Source organism: Sus scrofa, chromosome 6 (genome assembly GCF_054392235.1).
Source record: "Sus scrofa isolate SSC_HxYL_T2T_F1_AM1 chromosome 6, Sscrofa_HxYL_maternal_Yorkshire_Landrace_v2.0, whole genome shotgun sequence".
NCBI lineage: Eukaryota > Metazoa > Chordata > Mammalia > Artiodactyla > Suidae > Sus > Sus scrofa.
The window spans coordinates 28,281,106-28,303,931 of record NC_139388.1 but is presented as its reverse complement, the minus strand read 5'-3'; the positions used below and the strand labels follow the sequence as shown (position 1 = coordinate 28,303,931).

The window sequence follows — 22,826 nt, the reverse complement described above, 5'->3', positions numbered from 1 at the left end:
AGAAAGGCCCAGAGAGGGGAGAAGGATGCCTCCTTGCACTTTGCACAAGGCCTCTCACGCTTTCTCTCTAGTCCTCGCCTTGGCCGGAAGCCCCACCTGCACAGCTTCTCCTCCAGCTCCAACTTTAAAAGTCTCAGCCTGAGACCCTATTGGCTTGCATCCCATAAACATCTCAGGTCAATCCCTCTTCTATGGGCCTCAAGGTTTTTTTTTTTTTCCTTTTGACAGTATTTATTTTTATTTAAGGAAAAATTTATTGGAGCATAGTTGACTAAAAAAGTTGTTTGAGTTTCAGGTGTATAGCAAAGTAAATCAGTTAAATATATACACATATCTCTGTTATATATATATATATATATATATATATATATATATATATATATATATATACATGTACATACATCTGTTCCTTTTCAGATTTTTTTCCCATGTAGGTTATTATAGAGCATCGAGTAGATTACCCTGTGCTCTAAGTAGGTCCTTGTTACCCATCTATTTTTTATATAGTAGTGTGGATATGTCAGTCCCAACTCTCTAATTTGTCCCTCCTGCCCCCTATTTCCCCTTTGGTAACCATGAATTTGGTTCCAAAATCTTTGAGTTTGTTTCTGTTCTGTAAGTTCTTTTGTATCATTTTTTTGGGTTAGATTCCACATATTAGTGATCTCATGAAATTCATCTTTCTCTGGTGATTTACTTCGCTTAGTATGATAATTTTTATGTTCATCCACGTTGCTGCAAATGGTATTATGTCATTCATTTTTATGGCTGAGTGATATTCAAATGTATACATGGACCACATCGTCTTTATCCAGTCCTCTGTTGATGGACATTGAGGTTGCATCCATGTCTTGGCTATTGTAAATAGTGTTGCAGTGAACATTGGGGTGCATATATCTTTTGGAATTACGGTTTTCTCTGGATAGATGCCCAGGCCTCAGTTTTCTGCTATCTTAAATGGGTAGATGGGACTAACTGATCTCTGAAGACTCATGGGATCCTACTGTTCTGTGGAAGATGTGGCTTTTCATTCTGTTTCCCTGGAACCTAGCACAAGGCACAGTGCATTCCACGCAGTGGGTCTCCTCACGTGTGTGCGGATGAATGGATCTGCTTCTTCCCCAACATCTGCTATAGCTCTGACCCACCGAGAACTGAATTCCGTGGTATTTCTCAGGATCCTTGACTCCAGGGCCACGCCCAGGATTGGGAAAGACATGTTTATGATGCACACGAGGTTAGGGAGCTTTTTCTCCAAAGGCGCAGCAGCTTGGGAACAGCTGGCTGTGTTGGATGGCCTGTTGAGAGCCTTCCTCTCTGTCTTGGCTCTGCCTTGCAAGAAGGGGGGAGGGCCGGGCGCTCAGAGAGCTGGTGATGGATGAGGTGAGGCCCCAGGAAGAGACTAACGGCTCCGGCCTGCGTGCTTCTGCCTGGGTCAAGGCGAAGGGCTCACAGGGACGTTCTGTGCGAACAGTATTGCAGGCTGCCTGCGAGCTCCAGTCTCTGATGCTGAAGGAATCCAGATGGGGTTGTCAGGTGGAGCTGAAGGGTTGGGGGGTGGGGCTGGAAAAATGAGCCCCTCTCTGTCCTCTCAGCCCTACTTCTTCTCCAGGAGGCTGAGAAGGGCTGATGTGAAATTTTGCCATCAGAGAGAGTAATGGATTTACGGTGTGGGCATCTGAGGTTGAATCCCAGTTGGCTCCCATCATATGTGTGTCTTTGGACAAGTCAATGAGCCTCTTTGAGCCTCACTTTTACCATCAGTAAGCTGGACCTGAAGTATAACCTACCTAACAAAGTTGGGTCTGAATAGCAATGGCACAAATATTGTTTAGGCTAAATCCTGTCATTTTTGAATGAGCGCATTGCTTTGTGAGGAGGTAAACTCTCTGGAGCTCAGTCAGGGTCCCACGACCGTGAGAGGGGGCATCTGGGATCAAGTGAGGGAAGTTTCTCCTCCCTGGGACACGTGTCAGTGAGCAGCCTTGTGTGCCCTCCCCCACCTTATGGCTGGAGGGGGTGCTTTCAAATTTTCTTTTGCTGGAGTAGAGTTGACTTACAGTGTTGTGTTAGTTGCAGGTGTACAGCAACGTGAATCAGCTATGCATATACATATATCCGGGGATGGGGGAGGGAGGGCTTTGTCTTTAGTTAACACAGTGAGCTACCTTGATTTGGGGAAGGGCTCTTCCCTGCTCTGGTTCATCCATCTCTGGCTTCCCACTCCAGTCCTTCTCCCTCAACTCTCCATCTTTGGCTCCCATCTTTTCTCTCTGCTCAGTTTTCTTTCTGATGTACCCGTGACCCCCAGGAGATTCCCAGCTGTTTGTCTTAGAGTGGTTGAAGTGGAAGATGTCTGCTTGCTGAAATGCCAGGGTCTCCGTTAGCTTTGAACTTGACACGTGTGTACATTCCTTGTCTGGTGGGATTTCTCCCCTCAGCTGCTCCACAGCTCAGCGAGTCTCCCCAGGGTCCCGTTCACGTGCTTCTCTTCACCTTTGAGTCCCACTCGGTGCAGAAAGGATGCTTCTCTGGTGAACTGTCCACACCAGCATGGGCTCCTGACATGAGTAATCAAAGGCATTGCACGGTCAATCAAACCTATCGATCTTTCTAACTTAGCTGGCTCATTTTATGGAAAACACATGACTAACCCATCAAAAAGCAGATGATCCTCGCAGTGTAAATTTTCATCCGTGTAGAGGAAAATTACATTTTCTTTCCCTTTCTCCCCCTGCTGCCTTCGCTGACATGTGTCCTTCATCCTGCATCAGGGCAGCAGCTCTGTAAGAGGAAAATGAGTGGAAAAGGAGGGAGGGACAGGTGAGCAGAGCATTTAGACACTTTGCAAAAGATAGACAGCAGTCCCTCACTTTGTTAAAAGCAGAGAAGAGGAGTGTCTTTATACAAGGGAGGAACTCAAATAAACAGCCACGGAAATTGCACAAGGAGAGAGGAAGACCTCACACGTTTTGCCCTTCTCCAGGGTACGTGTGCCCAGAGTCCGTTCCTGAGTCTCCAACTTGGGCAGATGGATTTCCAGTGGCCTGTGAGGTTTACATGGATCTTTCCCCAAAGTGTTCTGAAAGGGAGCAAATGAGTGTATTTGGAGTTAGGAACCCTAGATTCTACTCCTGGAGGACATAGAGGTTTTTTACAACCTTGGGCTAGTCAGTTAAGCCCATTGAGATGTGAATTCTGTATCTGAAGTGTGGGTTCTTGGTAGCATTTCTGAACTTGGATGGTTCCTGCGAGATCAAATAGGCTGGTGAGACGCCGCCCTGCCTCCCTCTTGGAGGCACTAAGAGGGTCGCAGGTGTGGTGAATGTGACAGTGTCCTAAAGCGATGGAGAAGAGGTTGCAGTCCTTGTGGCTGAGGCACGGTAACCCCCTGCAGCTGGCTGAGAAGTGATGGCTCTGCTTCCAAGAACTTGGACGTGGGCTGGACAAAGTCTGACTCTAAGCCTCATGCCCACCTTCCATGTCACCCCTGGCCTGGAGACCTGCTCTGCTCCTCCTTTGGTTCCCAGATCATATGCCTGCTAGTTCAGCCTTGGCCACTGGCTCTGCCTGGCTCGGCCTGGACAAGGCTGGGTCTAAACTCTGGTTTTATCTAACATCCTGACCCACTAGGGAGAAGAGACATTCACTCTCAAAGGCCTTTCTTCCAGACTCCTGCCTCCAACCCCACTCCTCAGAGTTCTGTAGCTCTCCCATACTTTCAGGAAACTGAGCTAAAACAAATAATGGACTCCTGTTTTTAATAACCAGAAGGTCAAAAATCTCATGCAAAGGAAGTGATGGTTGCCAAAAATCCAAGCCAAGGGTCAAAATGGGGCTGAGTGTTTTGTTCGCATAACTGTGTAATTTGTAGATTTTGTGCGTGTGTTGGGGCAGGGAGCCTGGACCATGAACATACAAATAGCAAATCTAAATGAGACATTCCAGGAAAATGAGACACATTAAGCTTTCTCCTTTAATATCTGAAACAGAAAAAGCAATTCTTCCAGCAACCACAAGAATGCTTTATTGCCAACAGGGCTATGGCCTCCAGTGGTCAGGCACTGATTCAGAGGATAAGAATCAAAATCCGGGTAATGGTGGGGAGGGCCTAGCATCCTGGGCAGGAAGGAGCGGGGGCCCGTTTAGGGTGTGATCTGTAAACCAGGCTGCTCAATGGTCCGTAAGCCGAAGCTGCGTAGATGTCCTGCATGGAGAAGGCTCTCTGAGGACCAAGCCACTCTCAGTGGGGCACCGAGAGGAAGCAGCAGGTGTGTCCAGGGTTCAGGTCTCTGCTCTAGGCGAGTGCAGTATGTACACGGAAGTTCAGGTGCATTGCTGGCTTTGCCTGTTTCTTCCAGATGGTCAGCTGTGGCGCCTTGGACTTGGACCCTGCCTGCCATCTCCAAGTCCAGGGCCGTCTCGGAGACCTCAGAGAGGTCAGTCGATCTCTGCCACTCCTTTCTTTCTAGATGCTCAAGACAAGGCCTCTTGGGCCCTTTGAGGACTGGTAAGGTTCCCTTCTCAGAGTTGGGCACTCCTGCCCCATCTAGGGGACCACCTTCAGCCCCCCCACCCAGCTGCAGCCTGCAGCCTGTGGGCCTGCCACTCTCTTTCTCTGTTTACAGACACTAATCATCCCCCATGCGATTGAACAACTTAAGCTGTGAAAATTTGATAAGACAATTTAATTGTCAGCTTTTACCTATCTGCTCCGTGTAGCTGGGTTTCTCGGAGGTGAGCTGGCAGTGTGAGTAGAGACACTTAATTAGAGAACGAAAACAATGAAGCTCGATTAGGGAGCGCCAGCAGCACCAACCCTGGACAGATTTCTCTGCATGCCCCCTACACCTGGGGCCCTTTTTGCAAACTTTACTGGTGGTGCCCTCTGGAAGGTAACAAAATAAAGATGCAGGTTCCAGACACCTGATGTGTGGTAGGGTGGTAGGTGGCTTTGCAGGGGGCAGCTCTCAACTCTTACGAGGGAGCTTGTTTTGTGGGGAGAAGGGGGGAGCGTTAATGGGAAGATATAATTTGGCTTGTGTGGTCACAGCTCAAGGAGATGGTACCAGCCTCCTGACTGGTGGAGAAGGATGGGGGCTGATGCTGAGGAGTGCATTTGCAAGTCTTTGTGAGTTACTAACAGCTGTTCAGTGGATTTTTGTCTTTTTCTGTGTCTTTGTGAGTAATTCCCATGATGCCGCATCATGGGGGACTGGACCTGATTCTAGACCATGTACCTTCATTTTATTGAATTGAACCCTTGTGATAATAATAACTCCATGAAGGAGGCACAAGAATATTTTTTTATTTTTTAATTTTTGGGTCATGCTCGTGGCATATGGAGGTTCCCAGGCTAGAGGTTGGAGCTATAGCTGCCGGCCTACACCACAGCCACAGCAACACCAGGTCTGAGCTGTGTCTTTGACCCACATCACAGCTCACAGCAACTCCAGATCCTTAACCCACTGAGCAAGGCCAGGAATCGAACCCACAGCCTCATGGTTCCTAGTCGGATTTGTTTCCGTTGCACCATGACGGGAACTCCAAGGCATAAGAATATTCCTATTGCAGATGCAGATCCTGAGACTCAGAGAGGTCAAGCAACTTGCCCGAGGCAATACAGCTAGATAGAAGGATCAGGATTTAAACAGATTGTACTAGAGCTGTCGGGGCTCTGCCCAGATCCCCTTACTGATTCTGGGTACCCATTTCAGCTCCACTTTCCTGTCTCTGACTCTCCCAGGAGGTCTTCCCTTGAGCTATTGGCGACCTGCAGCCAGTGATCATCCGCAAAAGGCCAGCTCCCTGCCTGGAGGCAGGCCAGACCCTATGGTGTAATTTATGCTCCAGAGTCCCCCACGGGGCCAGGCCCGAGCTGGAACCTCCCTGACTTCACACCTTGGCTTGACTTCTTCTTCCCTTTCGCAGCTCTTCCTCCTCTCTGTGCCCTGTTTCTTTTCCTTCTTCCTTAGTAAAGCTCTCGCACACAAATTCTTATCTCAAGGTCCGCTTCTGTACCACCTGAACCTAAGTCACGGATGTATGTTTGACCTCTGCCTGCCCTTGCTGGAGGCCCCTAAGTCTTGTCCCTTGTTCCATGTGGTCAGCATATCTCCTAGGCTGGTTTGCGAGTGTGGGAAATATCCAGCTTGGAATTTCTGCATGGACCCAATTTGCAGTAAAATAGGAGGTGAGCCAGAAAGATCTCCTTGGGGGTGAAATTCCTTAGCTTCTCTGGGGCACAGCTTCCTCATCTGTAAACTGGGAATAATAAGCATCTTGATAACAAAGGACTGTCGAGGGGAGTCACTGAGTTTGCATGTGTGAAACCCTTGGCGTTGAGCACAGGCTGCGTGCTCACTACAGGTTCGTGGTTATTACTGGAATTCAAGCCTTGTCATCCCTGTTGGGGTTCAGAAACGAGGTCACCGTGTTGGGTGGTCTCGTAGGGGAGGAACCAAGCCACCTGTTCGGTACACTCTAAGCATTTATTTAAAAACGATTTTGGGGGGTAGAGGATTTTAAAAAGGCCGTTGCTGGATTGATGGAGTATTTGCCTGCCACGGTCAGGAGAAGAGTTTCTAGATTTTGCTGCGAGTGTCAGGTTAACTGCTCCACTCTCTCTCCATCTCCCTTTCATTGGTGGGACGAGTTTGCCAAGCATTTCACAAACACCATGAAGGGAAGAGAGAGGATGACGGGAGATGGGCTGAATGTGGCAAACGGGGGTAGCCAACAGCCACAGCGCCGGGCATTCCCCAGACGCCCGCATTTAGGGCCTGATGAACTTAAAACATTTCCCAGCTTCTTAAGCGCTTGATAAGAGTCGACTGGGGAGAGAGAAGATAAGCTCTTACAAGGGCTAATTTGAGGCTTAGGAAACTTGAACGTGCCTAAATCTTAAATTGTCAGGGGTGGAGCACTGGTGGTCGTGGGGTCCGAGGAGGGGGCGGAACATTCTAACATTCGGGGAGTGGATGGGGGTCCCCGCTACCCGGGGCCCTCCTCCCTCTTTGCAGCTGCTGGGCTGCGGGAACTTGCATTCTCTTTTCTTCCCCTTGTGAGGGCTTAGATGATTTTCCCTTTTGAAGGCATAGAAATAGATGGCTTTGGATTCAGAGCACAGCCTCTGTTGGCTTCTTCCTCCCCGAGATGCCTGGAAAAATCAAAGTGGGGCCTTCGTGGTGCTGTTCCCCTGGCGTCCTCTTGATGTGTTAATGGGTCACGCTCACTGCACTGCCGTCCCTGCTGCCAGAGACACTGTTCCATGGGCAAATCTCTCTCCCTTTCCCCTCAGATCAGGCGGCACAGAGCCAGCCAGGGAGCAATTGGTTTTCCTGTCATGAACCACGCTTGGCTAACTTTTGATCTTTGACAGGGAATTTCCTGCAAAGATACAGACAGAGTGGGGCTCTGATCCCAGCTGCCCTGGGGCGCGGGAGGGGCATTTTGTTGCCATTGGATGGTGTATTCATTTTTTCTGTGGCTTCATAGTGGCTTAAAACAACACCCATTTATCAGCTCATGGTTCGATAGGTCAGAAGTCTGGAACGACGTGGCTGGTTCCCTGCTCAGGATCTTACAAGGCTGATTTCAAGGTGACTGCTGGGCTGGGCCATGTTCTGGGAGCTCTGGGGAGAGATCTACTTGCAAACACATTCAAAGTCTGGGCAGGATTCATTTCCTTGTGGGTGGAGGACTGGGGTCCCGTTTCCTCACTGGCTATCGCTTGGGGGCACAATTTAGGGCAGTAGGTGTTCCTTCTCGTGTGGTCGCCTCCCTTTCCAAGCCAACAAGGGCTCGTCGAATCCTCCTCGGGCTTTCAATCCCTCTGACTTCCTCTTCTGTCACCAGCCAGAGAAAACTCTCAGCTTTTAAATGCCCAGCTGCTTGGGTCAGGCCTACCTAGATCATAACTGTTGTATAAAATCACTTGACATGAAGTTTCTGCTGTGGCACAGCGAGTTAAGGATCCAGTGTGGACTCTGTGGCAGCGCAGGTTTGATCCCAGGCTGGGTGCAGTGGGTCAAGGATCCAGACGAATAAATAAATAAATAAACATATCAGCTGATACGGGACTTTAATTGCATGTTCGAAATTCCTTCCTAGGTTAATGTTTGAGTGATCAACTGAAGGATGGGAATCTTGGAGGCAGGGGGAGAGTCTGCCCATGACTGTGATGAGCTTATGGCTAGAGGACCCAGGTAGCCTTGAAGAGCCTCCCCTGTCCCTGTAAGGTCCCGAGGGAGGGAGGGAGGGAGGAGGGCTCCCAGGGGAGCTTGGCAGACGGGAATGAAGCCAGCAGCATCTTATTCTCAGCAGGGCCTCTGTGGTAACCCCCAGGAAGGCTTCTGCAGAACCAGGCAAGCTGGTGAGTTTTGAGACCGTAGGCTGAGGAATCTCTCCCAAGCTCCTTAGCAACCATCATTCCCTCTTTCCTTCTTATGTGGCTTCCCAGGACCAAATAGGAACTCTCAAAAGCACGTACAGAGGACATTGCGGCTACTTCTTACAAAACTTAATATTGCCAGATGTCAGTATTTTATATTTACTATATTTATTTACTAAAATGAGTCATTGAAACTTTGAATCCCGGGTGGCATCTTGCAAGCAATTCTCACTCCATCTCTTCCAAGGTCCTTCAGAAATACATCTGAAGTAACAGAGGGAGCAAAACCAAGACTGACAGCCCACTAGCTCAAGGCATCTGGGGGCGGTTCCCATAAAGGGCAGAGTGAAGTTGTTCTGGGAGGCATCTATGTTCTCCCATTCTAATCTGAATGACTCCATCAGCTTCGTGGCAGGCAGCCCTGGGCTCTCTCTTTGTCTACAGCGTTCTTGAGTCAAAGGCCCGGGGTCTCATCTCACCTAAGACCTGGGTATCCATCTCACTAAGCAGCAGTTCTGTGTTTGAGACCTCGGTGCATTTCTACTTGTTCCTCTCTCTCAGCCATGAGCCTAGCACTTCCCCTGGGCGCTTACCTGGGACCTGATGGCAGGACTCGTTGCGTGGCCCAGGATCACAGTGCAGTGGATGGTAGAGGGGCCAGACAGAGCCCTGGAGTAGTGCATTTTGGGAACTGTAGTTTTTAATGAGCTCCTTTGTTTCAGGGAACTAGGGTACAAGGTCTTTTCCCGGCTCTTCCATTTCAGCATAGGTAGTGCATTTAGCATGGGATTAATTCTTCTACAAACGCACCAGCCAACATGTATGGGCTTTTTGTTGTTCAAAGGAAGCATCCTTCTATTCTCGTTCAGAATTAGAACATTCTGTAAAAGGAAGACCAACAAGGGGATCCTCACATTCAGGTTATGGAAATGCATCATGAAACTAGTAATTAAAATAGTTTGTCATCATTGTAAGAGTCAACTGACAGGTCAGTCGAATAGAATCAATGGTCCTATGTAAACTAGAACTTGGTACAGATTAAAAAGTCTTCAGAAAGAAAATAGTACGGACAAATGGTTCAACAGATTATCTTGAGAAAACTGGTCTTTTGGAAGTAACATCAAGTTAGATCCTCATCTTTTACCAAACCCTCAGTTATTAAAAAAATTCAACCCTCCCCGATTCAATATACTCTATACAGCGAAAAGGCCAACAAGAAGCTAAATATGCAGCAAATGTTTGGCAGATAAAGGGTCAAAATCTTTACTAGGCAAAGAGGTCTTGCACAACAGGGGAAAAACTAGCGAAGGACATGAACCCATGGGTCAAGTCAGAGAAATTGTCTTTAAGAAATAATCAGGAGAACAATACCTAGTTATAAGTGTGTTCACTGCAGTACCACTTAGAATAAAACATTACGCCCCAAATCCCTAAAATCTTTAGCAATTGAAGAGTGGTTGAATAAATTATAGTATATTTATGTGATGTAATTTTGGGCAGTCATTATAATTGCACTTGAGAGAATATCTACTATCATGGGACCAAATGTGAAGTTTCATTTTTAAACAATAAAAAACTCAATATGCTCTATGAGGATGGCCCCACATGTACCTGCGTGTGCCATGCACACACAAGAGCCTGTTAGCAATGGATCTTGATGTGTGATGCAATTATATAGGATTTTTATTTGCTTCTGTATTTTCTTTTAAATTTTGTTTCTGTTTTCCAAATTTCTATAATGAGCTTTCTGCAAGCAAATTATACGTTATTTTAATAAATCAATAGCTGTTAAATTGGTGCATAAAAACCTGAAAACACTTTAGGAACAAGTAGATACGGGTTGTATTTATTAGTAGAAAGTCCCAATGTTGTAAACATGTAACTTCTCTTTAATCTATGTATTAATGAGTTAATCTACAAACCCAGTGAATGCCAATTAAAACACTAAGAGGATTTCAGTTTCAAAATTTGACAGGAAGATTCGGAAGTCATCCTGGCAAAAAAAGGACCATATAAAATAGTAATAAAGGGAGGGTGGTTTCAGCAGATTTTAAAAGGTATCATGAAGCTATTGTATAATAAACAGTTTGGTTTCAGGAAACAAAGGAACAGAATGGAACCCACCCTCTTCCTCGCCCCCAAATGTACTAAATACCCAAGGGTATTTTAGTATATATTAAAAAGTACTTTGAATTGCATCTTGGGGAGGGAAAGGGAGATTATTTAATAAATGGGACAACTGTCCAGTCATTTTGACAAAAAGAAATTATAGGGCTATATTTCCATTTCTTTGTTTCTTTCACTAAAGTAACTTGTAAATGAATCAGAGGGGGAGTTTTTCAACACTGAAGCCAGATGGTGCCACTTCCTGATTTGGAATCCCGCAGTGGCTGGCCCTTGCCATTAGAGGAGCGCCCCCGTGCTGTAGGGCGGAGGCCCTGCAGGGGCGGCCCCACCTACCTCTGTGATGACACCCCACCTGCCTTGCCCTGCTCTCTCCTCTGAGGATGCTCCATCTCCTCTCTGTGCTCCTGGCTCAGCAAGCTCTTTCTGCACCTGCTGTTCCCGGCTGGTGTGCTCTTCCTTGGCTCTTTCCATGGCTTCCTTTTTCTCCTGAGACCCAGCCATTAAAACCTCTCTCACATTCTCCTGCTTTCTTTTCTCCATAGCTCTCGACATCCTCTAAAATCATTTCTTCTTCCATTTGCATTTTGTGGTAGGTCTGTCATCCCTTTACTGGAACCATTGAAGGGCAGCTGTCTGGCCTTGTCTTGTTCGCTGCGGTAACCCAGGGCGTATAAACAAGGCCCAGAACAGAGAGGGTGCTCAATAAATATAAGTCTCAATGAATGATTTTAAACCTGAAAATGAAAGAGGAGATAAGTACCTTTCCAAGGTGCCCTGAACAAGTGAAGAGCTATAAAGAAGGGAATGATAAATCTGACGAGACATTAATTTATGCATTAAATAAATAGCTGACGAGGACCCACGTTATGTTAGGCACTGATGGAGGCGCTAGAGTTGCAAGGGTGAACAAGATGGTGGAGGTCCTGACCTCATGGAGCGGATACTGGGGACGGGTGAAGCAGAAGGGAGCAAATCAATAAGTACTTGTATGTTGTGAGAAATGCATCCAAAGAGGCAGAGGAGGAGCTTCTGTCTTGGCTCAGTGGTAACAAACCGGACTATTATCCATGAGGATGAGGGTTCGCTCCTTGGCCTTGCCCAGTGGATCAGCGATCTGGCATTGCTGTGATCTGTGGTGTAGGTTGTAGATGTGGCTCCGATTCCCAGTCGCTGTGGCTGTGGTGTAGGCCAGCAGCTGTAGCTCCAATTCGACCCCTAGCCTGGGAACTTCCCAACGCCACAGGGGAGGCCCTAAAAAGCAAAAAAAAAAAAAAAAAAAAAAAAGGGGGGGGGCAAGTGCTATATAAACATGCAGTTAATAAAGGAACTCCTACCTCATATTGCCCCCCCATACCTTCTAAAGAAAAACAACACTGCACAATAATTGCCAATTGACATATGAAAAGACTTTCACTGTTAATCATAATAAAAGAGAATACGGATCAAAATAGTAGCAAGATTCCACTTTTCATTTCTCAGATTGGCAAATATTAAGTTTTCTCTTTTCCAGGTTGACTAGAGCTATGGAAAAGGGATAGTTCCACACAGTTCATGGGAGAAGGTGTGTGGGGTGGTTGCTAGTGACCTCTCTGAACAACAGTTTAACTACATCTTTCAAGACTTTAAATGCACGTGGCTTCTGCCCAGCAGTTTCAGGTCTAAGAACACACGCTAGGGTGTGTGCTGATCCTGGTCATGCTGTCAGTGTGTGCATGGGGTACTCATGGCAGCTCTGCTGTAATAGCAAAAAATCCCCACCAAGGCTATAAATGACCATCAGCAGGGGTCTGGTTAAGTAATTTCTGGTTTACCCATTAATGGAACAATCTTTCCTTCTTAAAAAAAAAGAATGAGTTGAATCTATATGTGCTCCTGTGTGACCCTATCCAAGGTGTACTATTACATGAAAAAAAAAAAGCAAGATGTGGAACAGTGGAACACACACACACACACACACACACACACACACACACACACAGTGTTTTACATAGAAAACATTTTCTGGAAGGGTTTATTAGAAACTGTTAAATCAGCCGGGGATGTTATGGGGGGGGACTCTCGCTTCTCATTGTACACTCTCCATGGTGTTTGAATTTTTCAAATATACTTTGTGAGGAATAACAAAAATGTGTTAAAACATTCTCAAGTTGAACGGAACTATGTTAAAAACAAGAATCAAGTCAGCTGTTGTCATCCGAGACACAGCAAACAATAATAACCCCTAATAACGAAAAATAAAGATTAGGAGTAAGCCTTTGCCTTTGCAGGACTGTGTACCATTTACTAATATCTTCTGACGTAACCTCACTTAATTCTGCAGGACAGTCACACTGAGCCCCATGTCACTGGTTGGACATCGAGGCTGCTAGGGCAGCTCAGAGTCCACGTCAGGGGCTCTGATGCCCTGCCCAGGGCTTTTCTCTCCTCTCTGCTGTTCATGGCGATGAAGGACACGCATTGAAAAGGCAAGTGTTCTCTTTCCCAGCAGCATGTGCCAATTTGGGCAAGCGTGGTGGGTTACGAATCGATGTCAGCCGACCCCGTCATCTGCAGTGTGACCTTGGGCCAGTCCCTTCCCCTGTGTGGACGAGCTATAATGCCTCCCTACGCCATAGATAATCTTTGATTTATGTCGAATGTCTTGCTGAGGTAATTGGATTTTCAGCATGGTGTGTCATAACTCATTTGTAAAACTTTGAAACACAAAAGTTCATGGATAACACTTAAAGACTTGGGGTCCTGAGCAACTCTGTAAATCTCCCATTCTACAAAGCACCCGCATCCTACCCTTGCAAGGACTGTTTGGGGGAGATGTGCAGACGCTGGCCTGGTTGCTCCGTTTCCAGCTCCAGCTGTGTGCTTCCATGCCAGAGGTTGCTGGTGTCCTTCCCTCTAAAGGCCACAGGACCCTCCGCTGGCCCCCAGCACCAGCTCTAGCAGTGCTCTGACTGCATCTCCTAATATATATGTTGGTATTCATCCATCTTAGGGCAGAATTCCTCATCATGTGTTCTTAAGAGCCCAGTACAGAATCTGGAAGGCGGTGTACACTTGAGAAGTACCTGTGCAACAGGTCACTGAACACCCAACCTTGGCTAATTGGTTTGGCTTGTCCCGCTGTATAAAACTCTTTGAGTTACAGATTTTGCAGTTGAAGACTTCGAGAATCTTAGCACAGGACTCTGTAATTCAGGGAAATGATAGTCTTATAAATTTAGATGAGGCAGCGTGTGCGTTACATATATGAACTACAGAGACAGACACCCTGGGTTTGGACCCCGGTTGGATCCCACTTCTGGACAGCACAGCACAGGCTCTCTGGGCTCCCCACAGGGCCCACCAAGACTGTTCAGTGCGTTTCCATCCCACTGGCAATATCTGCATCTCCATGCCTAAGGGTTCCCCTTAGAACTTCGGAAAGCTGCTCTGTGGTGTAGGGTAGGACCGAAGGGCCATGGAATCAATGCTTCCCTTCCCCTGCCCAGCAGTCCTCAAGCACCCACACTTGGAATTAACGTGATACTGAACCACATGAAATTGCCAATTCTGTAAGTCAGGCATGTTCAGACAGTGGCAATTTTGTTGGTTCGATCTGATATAAATACTGCAGGCCCCTTGTCACTTGGGTGGGATTGTTGACAGGAGCGGCATGCTTGCTCCATAGCGTTTCCCCATTGGACTGATCCAATCACCACTGTGTAGCTGGCTCAGTCACGCAGCCTTTATTGCCTGGGTCCCTTTCTTCTGTTACTTCCTCATTTCCCTACTGATGCTTCCTAGAATCACTTCCCAGATTAACTATGTGCATTTCCATGTTGTCTCAGGGGCTGCTTCTGGGGGCAGCCCCAACCTAACCCACTCGGGGCCTCCCATTTGGAGGGAGACGGCTTCATTGCTGAGATGAAACGAGATAACGCACACGAAGCACAGAAAACGCAGTGTGAATCAATAGCAGCGGTTACTGCTTTCGGGTCTAATGTGTTCCTCTGAGAGGCATGGAGAGGAGAGGTGGCTTTCTCAGTGCCACTTCATGGGTTAGCATGGGCTCCTCACTTTTGGCTGATCCCCAGGAAGATGACACCAAAGGCAGACAGAGCACTGGCTGCCTCGCAGCCTGCCTTCCTCAAGGTGGTGACAGGGCCACTGGTCAGGACTCAGCTTAGTAAACATGTGCAGGGAGGTACCTATGTGTTCATGTGCTTGTGTACAAACACTATACAACAGGGGTACATGGGAGGGAGGGGCTGCGATGACCAGAGAGAGGACTGGGCAGGGTGTCAGGAATAAAGGGTTCCAATGCCGTATTTGCTGCTAAGACTCTACCCTGGCTGGGCGGCTTTGTCCAAATGGCAGGATTCTTGGATGGAAGCCTTGTCAAAATGTCAGCTCCAAATAGACTGAGCGATAAGACAGATGAGCATTTGGATTGATCTCTGATCCAGCAGAAATTCAGACTGATGGCTATAATGAAAAGACATCTCATTGCTGACCAGTCCAGGGCTCCAGACATAGATGTGAGGTTCCCCTGAAGATGCACCCTGGTGCCTTCTCTCTCCCCTGCCATCCAGTTCTGGTTTACGTGGGCCAGGTGGGAAAAGGGGCACGGTGACACATGGTGACCTCCTGAGAAACTCTTTGTAAGGGAGCATCCTGGACCAATTCTGGGAGACTTGGATTCCGGCCCTGGCTATGTCACTAAGTTGGTGGCAAAGTTCTAACAGACGAAGCCAGTTTCCTCATCTGGTGGGAATTCCAGTGTGTCCCTGAGATAATACTGCAGCTATCTTTCTGGAAAGATGGCTCAGGGTGGCAGGTATCATGTTCATCCTGTCAGCCCCTCTCCCACCTCTGCCTTTTTGCTGGGCAAGAGCCAGAGCCATCGTTCCAAACCTAGGGGATATTGCAAGCTTGGGTATGATATGGCCCAGTGCTCTTGTCTAGGAGGCAGTGTTTCCCAAAGTTTGTTCTAGTGAGTAACAGTTCTGTGAGACATATGCCCTATTAAAAGGGTTCTGTGGTGATTAGGTTGGCATGCCAGTTACAAAAGAAATGTTAACTTGCTTCTAGGTCAATTGATGAAAACCAGTGTCAGTTTATTAAGCATTTATCATATGAAAACCTAGTGAGGCACATGGATGCAGAAGGGAATGACACATGAGCCTGGGTGGAAGGAGCTCAGCATCAGCTCGGGAGACAGCCTGTTAAGTTCGTTACCGTAAATGTGCTAAAGGAAGAGCAAAGGTATATACAGGGCATAGGGCAGCAATGGGCAAGAAGTGGTTCATTCTGGATGGGAGTGGTCAGAAGGTCTCACTCATGTCTGTTATTTTTTAAGGTTGGTTAAATTTGCCTGGTGGTAAGATGCCTCACAGGAGTTTCCCAGAAAGTGTGATACCATATATGAGGCACAAAGGCTTGAAGCAGCAGGGGCTGTTTGGGGGGCTCTATGACATTTGACAAGTTTAAATGGATAGTTCCTGAGAGAAGGGGCCTATCACTTGATACGGCTCCATAGCCACATCCTCTCTGTATATTATTATGAAAAATAGAAACTGAGTGTGTGGCTCTGTTGATCCTTTGGAAACACCATAATCAAATGTAGACAGCTACTCAGATTGTCTGAGTCACCACGGAGAAGATGCTACTGAAATGTGGCAGCTAGGAGACAGCCAGGCCGATAGAGGTGACAGGCACAGGAGATGCTGACAGTGATGGGAACTCTCCACTTCGGTGCCGTGATGCTGGCAGGGCTGGACTCACAAAGCATACCGTCTGGAGCAGTGCCTCACAAACGTGAATGTGCATACATATCACAGGGGGAGTCTTGTCAAGGCCTGAGGTTCTGCATTTCTAACAAGCTCCCAGGTACTGTCCATGGTGCTGGTCCTCAGACTCACTTCAGTAATGAATTTCTAGGGTAGGGGTTGAAAGACTATGGTCTGCTTCTTATTTTTTGAGTAAAGTTTTGCTGGCACATAGCTGTGTCCATGTTTATATATGAATAGTTGTGACAGAGATGATATGACCTGAAAATCTTAAAAAAAGTTACTCTCTCGCCCTTTGCAGAAAATTTACTTACTTAACCTCTGTTCCAGAGGAATGGTTTTTGAACTTGGGCATGTAGTAGAAATATCTGGAGAAGTTTAAAACATCCCAGTTGTCAGGATGCACCAAAACCAATTAAATCATAATCTCTGGAGGTGGGCTTCAGGCCTCAGTAGCTTTTTTTTTTTTTTTTAAATGCTTTTTATTTTTCTCCATTATAGCTGGTTTACAGAGTTCTGTCAATTTTCTACTGTACAGCAAGGTGACCCAGTCACACATACATATATACACTCTTTTTCTCACATTATCATGCTCCATCACAAGTGACTAGATATAGTTCCCAGTGTGATACAGCAGGATCTTGTTGCTTATCCATTCCAAAGACAATAGTTTGCATCTATTAACTCCAAATTCCCAGTCCATCCACTCCCTCCACCTCCCCTTTGGCAACCACAAGTCTATTCTCCAAGTCCATGATTTTCTTTTCTGTGGAAAGGTTTCTTTGTGCCGTATATTATATTCAGGTGCTTGTTGGCCATCTGTATAGCTTCTTTGGAGAAATGTCTATTCAGGTCTTTTGCCCATTTTTCCATTGGGTTGTTGGCTTTTTTAGCTGTTGAGTTGTGTAAGGTGTTTGCATATTTTAGAGATTAAGCCCTTGTCAGTTGCATTGTTTGAAACTATTTTCTCCCATTCTGTAAGTTGTCTTTTTTTTTTTATGGTTTCCTTTGCTGTGCAAAGTTTGTCAGTTTGATTAGGTACCATTGGTTTATTTTTGCTTTTATTTCTGTTGCCTTGGGAGATCTCAGTAGCTTTGATATTCCCAGATGGTGCCAATATGCAGCGAAGATTTAGAAGGTGCTGTTGCAGAGGCTGCAATGATGCTGATTCATATTATGCCTGCAATTCAAAAATACAACACTAGGAGGCAGCGGTACTAGTTAGGCTATGCACAAGTGGCAGAACTATTAGGCATGGTTTTCTGGATAACCCCAACTGGCTCTAACCACCAATTTCTCTTTGTATAATTAGGACTTGGATTAAAATTGAGAAATCACTCATAGGTGATCAGCCACTAGTCTCACTCAGCTAAGGCAAGCCTTTGGATCTGTGGGCCTCAGAACTTGGCACAGGATTAACTGCTTTGGACTTTAAAAAATGACTCTAATGGAAATTGCTTTTTGCCTGGACCTTACCTTTTCCAGTCTTTGGCTGTTATCATCTGAATTTTGTCCCTGGGCTCTTTGTCTGGTTTCCATTCCATATGTGGTATATCCTGTGACTTAAAGCAGTGATAAGGATAACTTGCATCTGTGGCTCTCAACAGCTTTTAAAGGACTTTTTGTATCATTATTTCATTTGGACGAAATAAAGGTTTCACGAAACCCTGTGTGTGGAGTTTGTTTCCAATTAATAGGTAAGGACACTGAGGTTCTTAGACATTTTCTGGAACTAGTGAGTGGGGAGCTGGGACTCTTACTCAGATCTTCTGTCCATGAACCAGTGATGGTGAGGGTTACCATCCTCCTAGTTGGAGAAAAAGCTCATTTTGGCTAATGTTACAATGTTGTCCCTCACCCCACCTCCCCACTCCCAGCTGCAGCTCAGTCTCTCCTGCCTCACTTCCTGTGTCTCTCTTCCAGCTCCTTTCAAATGAATAAAAGATTTTACAGCTTCTTTATAAATACTCTGCAGGTTTCAATCCAGCCTTTTTGTAGATTCAAACAAATTCCCCCAAGGAGTTTGGTTCCCTCTTCTTTTTCCTTTCTGTTCAATACGTTTGAACCATTTTAAATCTAATGCATCAGAACTGTTTTTGAACGCAGGGACCCAGTAATTGACTCACAGATGTGAGTTTGACCATTGCCACTTGTGCTGTCACTTGAGACCACCAGAGGTCACGGGGAAGACAAATAACCTCCAACTTAAATTCAATTCTATTTCCTCTGCCCCAGTGAAACTTTTTCACCTGTCAGCCTCATGGTCCTTGAGAACAAAGAGCCAGTCTCCTTGTCTCTGACCTGGGTGGGCTGTGGCATTTGGGAAGTTCTGAGAGATGGATGTTGGGCCATTTTGGACTGGCCCTTGGCCTTGGGACATGGTCGTTGATTGGATTCCAGCATCCCAATTGGTTTTCTGTCTTAAAGTCCTTACCTTTCACTTTGGGAAATGAAGTGTCCAAACCACAAAGGCGAAAGGAGAGAAGTCCAAATGCTTATAGTTGAATTTGTGCTTCATCCCCTACCTCATTCTATAAGGGAATCAATTTCTGATGTGCTCCTCTGAACAGAGAAAATGCTTAACAAAGCAATCCGTGATTAAACATCCAATGCGAAACATCAATTTTAGAATGGACAATAAATATAAGTGAAGAATATTTGATATTTATCAACCTTTGAGATTTACTGCACCCATGTGGGCTGGTCAACCGGGATGATGGAGGTCCTGACAGGTATCCCCTATCCCCAATATCCTGGAGGAAGAACTAATTCTATGTCATTTTAGTCTTTAATAGAGTTGGTTCATTAAGTATACTACAATGAGACTTGATTTCATTTTTATATGTTTTAGTCTTTAGAGATTCATATATTTCAAATAATAAGGAAACAAAATATGAAGCTTGATCAACATAGTATTTCCTAAATGTTAAGTACTCTGCTGTGACCATCATCCAAAATACAAAGAGACACATCGACAGTGATGGCAGCCCTGGGTGACATCTGCTTTAATGCTGGTTGGCTGTCTGGACCTATGTTCAACTCCTATCCCATAGGAATGCTTGGAGTTTTATAGTTTATTTATGATTTCCCTTCTGCTGACCCCCTCAAAGAAAGTGTCTATTAGGGACCTGAACAAAAGAGGTGTTCCATAGAGATTTCTGGATGAATGAAGGCAGGCAGTGTCAACATTAGAACAATTCTGTTTTATTGAGGATTATGGTGTGTTGTCGAGAGGGCAGGCTTTGGGCTCAAACAGGTCTGAGTTCATAGTATGGCTTCACTGCTAGCTGACGAGTCCTGGTTGGTAAAATGCAGACAGCGTTCTCTTCTTTCCAGGGCTATCGTTGTGGCACAATGATGGGTGTGTAGTGATTGCAGGAAGAGGCTGTGAGGAGCCAGCTGGGTCATGGGCTTGACTTCAGATAGATCTTGAGCCACCCCAGGAAGACCAGCCTCTGCCAAGACCTGGAGTAATAAGTAGTCTCTCCCTCTGCTCCAGTCCCATAGGCGTTCACAGGCTTGATATTCTGACATTTGTCATTACTTTAGGCTTGTGGAACTTGCAGCAGAGAGACAGTTTATTTCTTTTCCATCTGATTCATTGGTGTGTGTGTGAAATAGAAAGAATCCTGCTATGGGTGCAACCAACTCAAAAAACATATATTTTATAGTATTCCATCTAATTGAGTTTTTCTTAATAAAAAGCATGAATATTAAGCATTATATTGGATGAGATCTTGGCTCTATAGAGGGTCACAGATCTGCTCTTAGCTTCCATTTCTGTGTTTATTATATGATATAAATGACTCCTCTTGAGCTTGAGTCTTTGCCTCAGGGTGTGCTTCTGCTTCGTTTGGACCCAAACTAAGGCCTTTGGGGAAGAGGACAAGACACATTCTGGCCAACTCGGCCTCCTCTGGTTAATGGAGGGAGGCACTGGGGAGCCATGCAAGTGACATTTCATTTTTTTTGATGAGTGACAAACATCATCAGACAAGGAACAAGAAAGGGAAACTACATCGAGGAATTGGTGCTACTGGATTAAAGACAGATGACTCTGGAAAGTAGTCCTAAGCCTGAGGGACCTAAGGAAACTGGGGCAGACTCTGGGTTTGCTCCATCCCTTGGTTGGTACAATCCACAGGCTTTGCTCCTGCTCAGTGGGATAATCCAAACCCGCCTCATTCATCTTTCAAGGGCAAGAACTGTATCTTCCACTTCTTTTTTATCCCCTTATTGGAAAACCGCATCTTTTCACATTGGTAATTGTTCTTAAGATTCTGGAGAAAAATGCAGCCTGGTTGTTTTAAGAACAAAGCAGGCCCTTCAATGAGGAATGCATTCTCTGGTTGGAAAAGTACACGGGGAAATCAGAAGGGTCTTTTGCCTTCAGTTGGTGACTCTGGGAGCAAGGGCAGCAGAGGACTTCCTAGGATGCAGGGAAAGGGCAGGTGCTGAGAGATTCACTGCAGTGAATCAGCCGTGATTGCATCATGGACTCAGACGGAGGATTCTTCCACCCCAGACGCCACCAGGAAGCTGCCTGTGAGCTCTGTTCATTCCCTCCAGCAGCGTTGCCCTCATCAGGCTTTCCTGCCTCGCCCCCTTCCAGCCACACTGCACACTGAGGCCAGGCTGACCTCTCAGCTCCCCAGTCCTCCTCCCCCCAGGCCAAGTTCAAGCTCCAATCCTGGGCACAGGGCTTTTCATCTCCTTTTCCACCCTTCACCCCATGGCGTTCCCTGGCTGGCCAGCCACCCTGCCGTGGTTGGTCATGCCATTCCTTGTGCCTGGAATGCCCTTCCTCACTTTGCCTCCTTGGCTGAGTCCTACTTACTCAACAGGACACAATTCAGACGTTTACCAGACACACCCAGACCTAAATTCTAACTCCCGTCTCTGCGCTTGGACAGCCTTTCCATACACCCCTGTTACTCCCTGTCACTCTGCATAATGCTTTGTTTAATTGCCCAGCTTGGCTGTTGGGATGGGACTCAAGGCAGGGGCCACTATGCCAGACTCATTCTGATTCTCCAGAGGGGGCGCAGTGCCTGGCCCGTGATGGACACCTACTGTAGGTTAGCGAAAAATAATTGGCTGTCCTTGAACTTGATTTTTTTCACGTTCACATGTTCCTTCTTTACACCTCGGCCTTAAACACCTAGGGAGTAGGTGTGATTTATTTCAGGTTCTTTTCCTAAGCATTGAGGCTTACCAGCTCCCCTGCAGCCCCTCTGCTGGCCTGGGCAGGTTCCTGTGCGTGATAAGTGGCCACTGGATAAAAGAAGGAATGGCATTCAGTCCCCTAGCTTCGGAGCTCACCTCAGTGTCTTCTGTCTCACATGGATTCGCCTGTCAGAGAATATTTTTATCATCCTGTCATGCTTAGAAGGCTGGGTCCTTGATCCAGGTCATTTCTAAGTCAAAAGTGATACAGTTTCCAGATCCCTGTGCTCAGAGAAAATCCCTGGCAGAGCCACCTGCTTTCGGGTATGTGATGGGGGCCTCGGCAGCATGTCTCACACACCTGTGGCGGTGACGAGAGGTAATTTAACACCTGTCCAGGCCTCCACTGAGTCTCCCCAAGTGGGCTAATGGGATGTCAGGTTGACGATGGGAGGGGGGATGCAACAGTGTTATAGTCTAAGCCCCTCCAGCAACGGGCCCTGCCCCCTCCTGGGTTTCTGTTCGCAGGGCAGCCCCTGCTGGTCTGCACTCCAAAGCCAGACTTTTCTGGTGATAATACACCTTTTCTGGGGTTCCCTACAGGCTTCATGGTGCAAGTCAGTGTTTGAGGGCGTGGCAGTGGGCAGCTGCTTCTGGAAGCACCGGAATAGGATTTGTCGTTGTCAGCGTGAGCTCCTTATCTAAGCATCTACTCTGCAAGGGTACCTGAGATTTCCTAAAGCTTGCAAAATGACTCCCTGAGAAAGACGATCCAAAATATGAAATATGTTGGATTTACCAAATAGTACTTCAGTGGCTATTCTTCTTTGAAGTAAAATAATATACAGGATGAGTATGATGTTAACTTCTTATCTCTTTCCTTTGGGGAGCTGGTAAGACTCTCCTGAGTCAGACCAGACAGAGCCTTCAGTGTTTCAGCATGGGAGATGGAGGCCTGGAAATACAGAACAGTCAGGTTGCATCTTATGCTTTGTTAACTAATGCAGATTCAATGAGAGAGGGAAAGAAAAATAGGAAGATGGAGCTAGAGGCAGGGGTGGGGGGGTGCACAATTAGCAATTTGCCTGGCCTGGTGGTTAGACCGGCTCTTCTCAATGAGCTCATTTCCAGGCAGGAATGAGATGTGGCCATGAGGCTAATTTGCCCTTGGTCTTGATACCTGTGAGCCTCTTATAGGTGAGCCCCTGGTTGTGGTCTCACTGTCTGCAGGGGTGTGATTCTTACATCCAACCCTCTTTATTACCTCCTGCCCATTACTGAATCCATTATACATAGAAACATCTTTTACTGGGCAGGGCTGTGTGTACCAAACTAGGCAAACTCTAGTTTATAGACAATTAAGGGATTCTCGGGAA

General features: G+C 46.5%; 1 long non-coding RNA gene across 6 annotated transcripts in view; it reads left to right on the top strand.

Moving 5' to 3' along the window:
* Nucleotides 1-22,826, top strand: part of LOC102162742 (uncharacterized) — a 651,142-nt gene that overhangs the window by 213,517 nt on the left and 414,799 nt on the right. Inside the window, exons 1-3 of one of the 6 annotated variants that reach the window (XR_014805828.1) lie at nucleotides 4,160-4,271; nucleotides 4,362-4,439; nucleotides 12,840-12,984. The exons of 4 other annotated variants lie outside the window; for them this stretch is intronic. This is a non-coding gene — a long non-coding RNA (uncharacterized LOC102162742). Of the gene's footprint in view, nucleotides 1-4,159; nucleotides 4,272-4,361; nucleotides 4,440-12,839; nucleotides 12,985-22,826 lie in introns of those variants that run through there. One more of the 6 variants, XR_014805829.1, reaches the window with a different exon arrangement.